This window comes from Salmo trutta, unplaced genomic scaffold (genome assembly GCF_901001165.1).
Source record: "Salmo trutta unplaced genomic scaffold, fSalTru1.1, whole genome shotgun sequence".
NCBI classification, from domain to species: domain Eukaryota; kingdom Metazoa; phylum Chordata; class Actinopteri; order Salmoniformes; family Salmonidae; genus Salmo; species Salmo trutta.
In genome coordinates, this window is record NW_021822926.1 from 65,541 (window position 1) to 76,483 (window position 10,943).

Here is a 10,943-nt window from a genome sequence, read left to right on the forward strand (position 1 = left end):
AGCACTCTCCTGTGGTAGATAACTGATTCTGAGGAGGGACAACAGCACTCTCCTGTGGTAGATAACTGACTCTGAGGAGGGACAACAGCACTCTCCTGTGGTAGATAACTGACTCTGAGGAGGACACAGCACTCTCCTGTGGTAGATAACTGATTCTGAGGAGGGACAACAGCACTCTCCTGTGGTAGATTACTGACTCTGAGGAGGGACAACAGCACTCTCCTGTGTAGATAACTGACTCTGAGGAGGGACAACAGCACTCTTCTGTGGTCAATAGAGATCGGTTTCTTGGTGGTTTCTATTTGGACAGTGTGTTTTTCTTGGTGGTTTCTAATTGACATCATGTGTTTCTGGGTGGTTTCTAATTGGACATCATGTGTTCTTGGTGGTTTTCTAATGGACATCATGTGTTTCTTGGTGGTTCTAATTGGACATCATGTATTTCTTGGTGGTTTCTAATTGGACATGATGTTTTTCTTGGTGGTTTCTAATTGGACATCATGTGTTTCTTGGTGGTTTCTAATTGGACATCATGTGTTCTTGGTGGTTTCTATTTGGACATCATGTGTTCTTGGTGTTTCTCTCTGTCTCAGAAGGATGATGTAACCTTTGGAGCAAACAGACAGAACAGCAGCCCAAGCTGGATGCCAGGATTGGCAAAGATCTCTACAGCTACTGTGTACTTCCCAGGAGAGCTGACATAGGCAGGGATGAAGGAGATCCACACGGCACAGAAGATCAGCATGCTGAAGGTGATGAGCTTGGCCTCGTTGAGTTGTCTGGGAGTTTCCTGGCCAGGAAGGCTAAGAGGAGACAGAGGATGCCAGAAGGCCGATGTAGCCCAGCACCAGAGAGAAACCAACCACAGAGCCCACCTCACACTCCAGGACCACCCTCGGCCCACGACCCTCTCTGCCTCCCCTCTCAGCCGTTGGGGTGGAGCTAGGGCCAGCCCAGTACACAGATCAGCACCTGTGGAAGGGAACGGAGGTGGAAGGAAAACGCAAGTTTATAGTTTACCATAATAACAAATAATATGGTCAGTAATGACGTTTCCATCCACAATTTTTATTTGAGTAAAGTTATACCGTGTGTAAAAAAAAATCACGACAGCTGTGATGGAAACAGGAAGTTTCAGTACATGTTATAAATCCCGACAGATATTTTGTTAATTTGACATGGTTGGATATTTTGTGCTGAGAAATGAATGGTGGAGGAAGCACCTTGATGCGCAAAAATGTATCTAATACTGTCATTATCAAAGTAATCTTGGAGTCACTCAATGAGTGTGGTCCTCCATACAGTTTATTAGGATACAGATGAAATAAGTTCTGATGAACTTCACAGGGTGGTGAAAGTGCACGGTATGAGCTTGATGCTACTTTCCAATAAATGTTGACGGTCTTATTCTGGTGATATGATGATCAATGCTTGACTGACATTTACCAAATAAAAATATTATTTCCATAATAATCTCATCATGTAGACCACCTTACACACACAGCCTACCGGCACTGTATCTGGGAGCTGTTGGCTAGGGCTCACGTACCAAGACCAGAGTGGTGCACACTGCTATTTAACTCAACAGTTTTGGATAAAACAATCAGTAGAGTTGAAAAATCATGGAAACACATTGGACATTAAACTTTCATTCGCTACATAAAATGTAAACAAAAAAAGTACATGTGTTGTGCACTACATCATCTCCCACTAATTTTTTTATCCTTGACAAGTCTGTTTGTTGAACGCCCACTGGTGGGAAAATGGGCATATTTTCTTTATGCAGATCTTTGAATATTCGCATGAAATCTGTCGCCAATTGGATGGAAACCTAGCAACTGAAGGAAATAATTAAAGGTCCAATGAAGCTGTTTAAAAAAAAAATCTCAAATCCTTTCTGGGTAACAATTAGGTGTGATTGTTTTCAATTAAAGGGTAATTTTTGGTTTTAAATAGCTTCTTAGCAATGAGCAATTTATCATACAAGATTTAGCTAGGACTATCTGGGAGTGGTCTGAGTGGGGAGGGGAAAACTGAAAACGAGTTGTTATTGGCAGAGAGATTTGGAACTCTCTATCTTTATGGTCTTGCCAAAGTTGACATCCTCTCCCCCAGTGGAAATGTAAAAAATCCCCATCAAAATCCATCTGTTTAAGCTAGCTGTTTTATTTCATAGGCTGAATCACAATCCACAGCATCCGCCCAATGGCGGCTGTCCGCATCTGCAGTGGAAGGTGGCCGAGCTACAGTGGTGATTGCCAGACCGTGAGACACCCTGATAATGACAAAAATGTCTGTAGCATCACGGGCCTCTTCTGAAGCCTGTACCACCGATCTGCCAACTTCTGTCTGTAGTTGCCAAATTCTTTCTGCATGTAGCATCCGAACAGTGTGGGCTACATACTTATATAACCAAACACTTACAGTATTATGTTGGTTGTTTTGCTCTAGGACTCCTACAAGCCTCACAAGACTCGTCTGAAGGTAGCCCAGTATGAGTCTAAAAAATGTATGGAAGTATATATGGAAGTAGTTTAGTGCCTCAAACATGTTTTATATGGGGTAAAAACAAATATGTATAATTTCCTGATGTGTCTTATATCTCTCAGATATAGGACAGACACCTTAAAACAAACTTCCTTTTTTTCCATTTATTAATCTTTTTTTTTCAATACCTAAAGTTCAAAGTCCTAAAATAGTTAAATGATCCTTGGTATGGCCGGGGGTACTTATTTGAGTGTCAGTTTAAATTGGAACTGACAACGTTTTAGCAACATTAAATCTTATTAAAATCTGTTCGCATACAGCCCCAGGAAGAATATGGCACCTTTTTTTATACATTTTCTGACATGTAAGCACTTAGATATGGTCATTTTCATGTTTTCATAAATTCATAGAATGTTTGGGAAAGATGTAAAGTAAGGCATTTGTGAAAATTCTATAGCTAAATAGAGTAGGAAAGCGGCCATGCGTTTCGACAATTAATAGACACCAGAGCGGTTGCCAGAGAATTGAATGTTCATTTCTCTACCATAAGCCGTTGTTTTAGAGAATTTGGCAGTACTTCCACTGACCTCAGAACCACAGACCACGTGTAACCATGCCAGCCCAGGACCTCCACATCCAGCTTTTCACCTGCGGGATCATCTGAGACCAGCCAACCAGACAGCTGATGAAACTGTTGGTTTGCACATCTGAATAGTTTTTGCACAAAATGTCAGAAACTGTCTCAAGGAAGCTCATCCGCGTGCTCGTCGTCCTCCCAAGGGTCTTGACCTGACTGCAGCTCAGCATCGTAACCAACTTCAATGGGCAAATGCTCACATTCGATGGCCACTGGCACACTGGAGAAGTGTGATCATCACGGATGAATCCCGGTTTCAACTGTACCGGGCAAATGGTGTCGTGTGGGCGAGTGGTTTGCTGATGTCAACATTGTGAACAGAGTGCCCCATGGTGGCGGTGGGGTTATGGTATGGGCAGGCATAAGCTACGGACAATGAACACAATTGCATATTATCAATGGCAATTTGTGTGATGAGATGCTGAGGCCCATTGTCGTGCCATTCATCCGCCACCATTACCTCATGTTTCAGCATGATAATGTACGGCCCCATGTCGCAAGGAATATACCCAATTCCTGGAAGCTGAAAATGTCCCGGTTATTCCATGGCCTGCAAACGTTGAGCATGTTTGGGAAGCTCTGGATTGACGTGTATGGCAGCAAGATCCAGTTCTTGCCAAAATCCAGCAACTTCCCACAGCCATTGAAGAGGAGTGGGACAACATTCCACAGGATACAATCAACAGCCTGATCAACTCTATGTGAAGGAGATGTGTCGCGCTTCATGAGGCAAATGGTGGTCACACCAGATACTGACTGGTTTTCTGATCCATGCCCCCTACCTTTAAAAAAAAAAAATCCTAGTCAGGTGAAATCCATTAATTAGGGCCTGATGAATTTATTTAAATTGACTGATTCCTTATATTAACTGTAACTCAGTACAATCTTTAAAATGTTGCATGTTGCGTTTATATTTTTGTTCAGTGTACATAGGATGCTGTATATATTATTTTAAACTGTTAAAACAAAAGAACAGAAGAAAAAAAATATTTGTCCAGCCTTCGCTGCTATGCTTGCAGATGTGCATAATATGTAGATGTGCATAATCAAAAAGTATTTAATCACTCCAAATAACAAAAACATAGCTATAGGTTTGTTGTAACTTTTAAACTTAAAACATGTTTATTTTACACAGCATGGATCACCAGTGCGGTCGCAGGCAGCATCGCTGTATGGTGCCTCTCAAAATGTATTGTAGTTGAGTAGCCCACTGAGGCTACTGCTCAATGTTTCTGTAAAAGGCCTACATGTTTCTCCTTTGCATGTTGTTTTGTTGCAGGTTGTTTTTGGTTATTGCCAAGCTTTAAAAACAGAAGCCAGACTTGCACCATTCTAGTAGCCTAGCTAGGACTGTAGAATGTGTCTGTACACTTTCCCTCCACTGCGCGCAGTAAACCTGACAAACAAAAGCAGCCAAATTGAAGTTGAATTCACCGATTGGAGCGAATCAGGCTGTAACTTCAGAAAGTAGATGACTCGCTTGTGTGTCCTATTCGTTCAGCAGGTATTGTGTTTGATACGTACGCTAGTCTATTAGCCACGTTATGACTGACTTGTGATCATTGCTAGTTTGATTGTATTGATATTCCCAGCCTTAGTTACAGTCCTCCGTTTTTGTAAAAAATATTGAGTCATTTGAAACAGAAACAGTGCATCCCGAATGGGTGGAGAGGCAGCAAACAATGTTACCAGGCCAGCTGCGATTTACAAGCTGATAGCAATATTTTTGGACTACCACGAAATGTATTGTTGAATTAAATGAATCATACATTGAACTGCATCCGTCTATTCTGCCCCACCAATGCCTTACATTATGTAATGGACTTTTTTTGTAAAATAGAACCTAAGATGGTTTTGAAGCATAAACTGGGAATTTGACAGTTGTGACTGATATTATGATTGTCTGTTTGTTTCATATCTGCGAAGTAGTTAAACCACTGTCAGTTCCCGGGCACCGAAGACGTGGATGTCGATTATGGTAGTGCCCCGCCCCTCTCTGATTCAGAGGGGTTGGGTTAAATGCAGAAGACACATTTCAGTTGAAGGCATTTCTTTGTACAACTGACTAGGTATCCCTCTTTCCCTTTCAATGAGAACTAATTTACCATCTGGTGATGTCACCAGGCAGTCCAAAACTCCATCCTACCAAAACAGACTGGAATTTCAGCCTTCTTTTCAAACATCACTTACATTTACATTACGTAGATGCTCTTATCCAGAACGACTTACAGTAGTGAATGCATACATTTCCATACATTTTTTTTCAGTGCTGGCCCCCCGTGGGAATCGAACCCACCACCCTGGCGTTGCAAACACCATGCTCTACCAACTGAGCTACAGGGAATCACTTACACTCAGTGGTGTAAAGTACTTAAGTTAAAATACTTTAAAGTACTACTCAAGTAGTTTTTTGGAGTATCTGTACTATTCATATTTAATTCACTTTATTCCTAAAGAAAATAATGTACTTTTTACTCCATACATTTTCCCTGACACCCAAAAGTACTCATACATTTGAGAGGGAAATTGTCAAATTGACACACTTATCAAGAGAACATCCCTGGTCATCCCTACTGCCTCTGATCTGGAGGACTCACTAAACAGAGAACATCCCTGGCCATCCCTACTGCCTCTGATCTGGAGGACTCACTAAACAGAGAACATCCCTGGCCATCCCTACTGCCTCTGATCTGGTGGACTCACAAAACACAAATGCTTAGTTTGTAAATTGTGTCTGAGTGTTGGAGTGTGCCACTGGCAACCGTGAATATATATATTTTTTAATTGTGCCGTCTGGTTTGCTTAAAATAAGGAAATTAAAATGATTTTTACTTTTATTTTTACTTTTGACACTTAAGTACATTTCATCAATTCCAGTTACTTTTTGATACTTAAGTACATTTAAAACCAATACTTTTAGACTTTCACTCAAATGGTATTTTACTAGGTGACTTTCGCTTTTACTTGAGTCATTTTCTATTAAGGTATCTTACTTTTACTCAAGTATGACTAGTGAGTACTTTTTCCACCAACGCTTACACTAAAAGGGCATTATCATCATTCACACAATTTCACAGTATTATTCCAAACTCATAGTGTGGAAGAATATATAAACAAAGGAAAATCAAGTTTTTGAATGCACTGGGCATTTTAAAATCCCATAGAATATAGTAAAAACTAGATGTTTCACCTGGATGAGTGTGCAGAGTGAGATACCCATCCTCTGCTGGGTGGGGCTGAAGTATCTCATCAGGTTCTCTCCAGGCAGAGTGGCCCTGAAGGCCACCAGCACCACCACAGTCCTGCTGAGCAGACAGGAGATGCAGAACACAAAGCTTATACCAAACAGGGTGTGTCTCAGCATGCACGTCCATGGCTTAGGCTGGCCAATGAAACCAGCGCACACAGGAAGCAGAGCTTAAGCGACAGCAGTAGCAGGAAGCTGAGTTCAGAGTTGTTGGCTTTCACCTGGAACGAGACAGAGAAAGATAAATAGACTGACGGATGTCAGAATCACATCCTTATATGACACAATCTCATCTCTGTCCAGTACCTCTATATATCATCATTGGATTTAACTCACCAGGGCCGTGTGGACGATGGTAGAGGAAGGTGGCCAAGGCACCGGCTGTGAGTGTTTGCCCCAGAAACTGAGATGACAGACAGGATGACACCCATTGTGTCGCTGTAGGAGAGGAAGTCCACCAGCTGGGGGATGCAGGCCGTACGATCCAGGGTTGGACCAGAACCGCTCTGGACACCTAATACACTCACCTGACCCTGAGAGAGAAGGAAGAAGAATGAGGTGTCCAAATCAGGACCAGTCAGGACTGAGGAAAAATATGAATTGGAATCAGAAACCTAGATAGACTACCTGTTGTGTTACTGATCTCTCCCTCAGCACAGGACAGACAGTTCAAAGCAGCAACCAGGCCTCCCCTTCTGTACTGCATGCCTGGTACCAGGGGGACAGTCAGCACTGCATACAGACACAGGGACCTACCAGAGGGGGGAGAGGACAAATTCATCATCATCATTGCTATTAACATCATCATTACACACACTCCAAACTGAACAGTTCTCACTCCTCTCCGCTGCCCCCACCCCACACCACTTTATCCATGTCGATGTGAACTGGCGCCTGATCCCTCAGAGGACAGAAAATGTCCCGACCTGGACAAAACTCTGCCGTCCCCCTCGGGGGTCACATGCCAGTTGATGATGTCATAAGAGGCAGGCGGATCACCATTCACTGTCGAAATGGAAAGATTCCCCTACAGGAGTACTGAAGTTCACTCCCCTCAGATAATGAACAATCTCAAAGAGAAAAGGGCATTGGAACAGGATTAAGAGTTAGAACCAGTTGTGGGTTGGTTCTTTAGAACTCAAACCTTACAAAGTGTTTTCACTGTATCCTGACTGGAAACATTAGTGTTGTTAACTTGTTAACAGATCAACATGTTGTTCTCACCTGGCTGGGCTGAAGCTTCCTGATATCAGGGCACTGTCCACCATTAAAGACTCCGTCCCCTGGTCGACAGGCCACCATATCCTGTATGGCGTAGGCGATGGCGTACACAGCCTTGTACACATTATAGCTGGCTCTCAGCTGAGACACGTCAGCATACTGGCTCTCCCCCTCACCTAGGATGACACTTAATTTTACTGAGATAAAAATTGGGAATCAGGACAAAGAACTGAGATTTAGGTGTAAACTCTAACCTCCCTATGACCTCTGACCCAGTACACTGTCGCCCTGGACGACCTGGGTCATGCTGAGTCAACCCCCAGAGAACACCCAAACATCTCTTCCCACAATAACCTCAGGAAGGGGTCGACTTCTGGTAGTTCCCATCTGGATGGAGGCGTGTTAGGAAAGGTCCCAAGCCGGGAATGTCAGCTTTCTTCAGGGCAAATCCAATGGTCCCGGCAAGAGAGGGCAGGTTTTCAGGGGAGGAGAGAGTAGAGTCAGTGACCCAGGCCTCTGAGGCAATCCACTGCTTATCTGTAATGTTCTGACGGACAACCTCTTCCATCAGTGCCTGGAGAAAGAAATTGTTAAAAAGATCAAGATACTCAAGCTGAAAAGCATGATTATCAATTTGGAAATGCATGTGTCTATAAAGGGCATCAAGACATGGTAAGACACAAGGTCACTGCTACATCCTTGTAACAAATCATTAACAACACTCTGACCAGTAGCTGCTCACATGTGCATCCTTTGTGATAGCAAATGTCACCACCACTCTGGCAGTAGATCCTCTGATGGTGTCCACGATGTACCTGATACGTCTCTGAGACGCTACCTATGGTGATGACCATCAGTGAGAGAAAGGGAAGGGTGTCAGAGAAAATCAGAGAGAGAGTTTCTGTTAGATTAGAAGAGAGAGGAAGTCAGAGTAAAACACAGAGAGAAAGATAGAGCAAAAGAGAGAGTACATTGTCAGATCGTCAGGGTGGATCGTACCTTGGGGATGACCTCAGAGTAAGCGACACACCCCCAGATCCCTGGAGCTCTTGGAGAAGCAGCTGAACCCCAAACTTGCCATAGTCATCATCCCCTGACACCAACCCCACCCACACCCAGCCCATCTGACGCAGCAGCCTGGCCATGGCTCGAGCCTGGAAGGCATCGCTGGGTACCGTACGGAAGAACGAGGGATACCTCCAGTAATCACTCAAACATGCACAAGAGGCAAAGTAACTCACGGGAGAGAAGAGAGAGAGAGAGGAGAGAGAGGAGAGAGAGAGAGAGATGAGAGAGAGAGAGAGAGAGAGAGGAGAGAGAGAGAGGAGAGAGGAGAGAGAAGAGAGAGAGAGAGAGAGAGAGAGTCAGAGAGAATTAGAATTTAAAAAAGAGACAGACATGGTAAGTAAATGTTAGAAAGAGCGTGTAATCTAGATAAATATTGAATTGTAATGTGTAAGAGAGGCACCATCTCATCCCAACCCAGTCTTGTTATCCAACCCTTGCCTCACCATGGGTAAATCAAATGGCCCGAGGGTCTGTGCCACCACGATGGAAGCTGAGGAGCGGGCATCCCCGATTGATGACGGGAATCCAGGGTTGTGCCACACTCTGTGCCCACCACAGAGGCCTCCTGGCCAGTTACAATGGCTAGGGCTGCCCCCAGGGTGGTTGCCCTCTGACAGGCACTTGTGTCAGCAGCCAGGAACCCCAGGGTGAGGTTAGGCAGGAGGGCTGGGTCACGGTTAATCTCCTCCACTGCAAAGATCATAGTCTGGAGCCAGCGGTAAGCACGCTGGTAGAAACTGACAGATGGAAGAAAAGGAAGAAATGGAGAGATGGTGGTAACTGAATACACATTACCTTCAAGTGAAAACACAATGACAAAAAGCTGTTATCACACAAGCTGCCTACATTGTACAGGTTAGAATTTCCTTTAATGCTCCTGAACTCCTGCTCTGGTGGAGGGGCTTCCACAGGGATGGGAAACAGGCCCCCAATGACCACATCTCCTGCCCGATAAACACTGCCGGAGACGGCTTAGCTACCAGCCGACAAGCCCCCTCTCCACCTCCATCCAGACCCCAGACACACCCAGGGACATGGAGGACAGTAGATCAGCCACAGCCAGCCACACAGGCACATCACCTGGAGAGAGACAAGGCCGAAGACTGGGAGAGTTCCGTCACCTGTTGGAGGAGAGACCAAACCAAGACAGAACAGACAGAACACTCTGTAGACAGAATGACATGATCAAAAAGTGCTATCAATGAAAATGTACACCATACACCACAGACACCTGTAACCAGGACATTTGAAACCAACAGTGATATACACACAAAAAAAAATTCTACCTTTGCTCTACCTGGCAACAGTAAATCTTATCCTGGTGAGACAGACAGACAGACAGACAGACAGACAGAGAGAGATGATGAGTGTCTGTCAGTCTGGCATCTCCTGCCGAGAGTGTTAGAGTGAAAGAGGGAGAGGAAGGGGAGGAGAGAAGGGAGCTTGCTGATATAGGGAGAAATGAGCCCCCGGCTAAAAAACAAGCACACAGCCACCAGGGGGTGCTTTGTAGGGAGGAAGGGGCAGGAGGGGGGTTAATTGGGACTTGTTATTGGAGGATAACTTGGGGAGGCAGGTAATTGGGGGTATTGGAGAAAGCCTGTGAGGGTGATGTTATTGAAGGTAATGTGTAGTACAGGAGATACAGTCTCTGTTCTTCAACAACATCTGATGGACCCATTCAGACAGATATTACATCACACTGTAACTATAAATTATCTTATTAATTGTGGCTAAATGGATTGGCGAGATGGGTAGAGAGTGAGAGAGAAAAAGTGAGAGAGAGACAGAACGAGAGAGAGAAAAGAGACAGAGAAGAGAGGAGAGAGGAGAGAGAGAGAGAGAGAGAGAGAGAGAGAAAGAAAGAATTAAAGAAAGAAATAAATAAAAGAAAGACAGACAGACAGACAGACAGAGACAAAGAGAGAGACAGAGAGAAAGAGAGGGAGGGAGGGGAGGGAGGAAAATAGAGAGAGAGAGAGATAAAGAGAGAGAGAGAGAGAAGAAAGAGAAGAAAGAGAGAGAGATTTTTTTCCTTAAGCTTTGTGTTTTCTGAGCTGTACCATTGACAGCAGGTTGTTGTGGAATATAATTGCATGTAATTAAAGAGTGGCTGTGACAATGAAGTTAATCACTTTAATTGTGCTGACGATGTCGCTATTAGTGTGCGTGTACAGAATGTGTATGTGTGTTTGTGTGTTTGTGCGTGTGTTTTTCCTCTCACATTTGGTGTGTTCACGTTTTGAAATATATTTGCTGTGCCATCCTATGTCACAAGTACTG

General features: G+C 44.0%; 1 pseudogene; it reads right to left on the minus strand.

The window, feature by feature from the left end:
• Positions 1-589: 589 nt before the first annotated feature.
• LOC115187294 (extracellular calcium-sensing receptor-like) lies at positions 590-9,737 on the minus strand (annotated as a pseudogene).
• Positions 9,738-10,943: the final 1,206 nt, after the last annotated feature.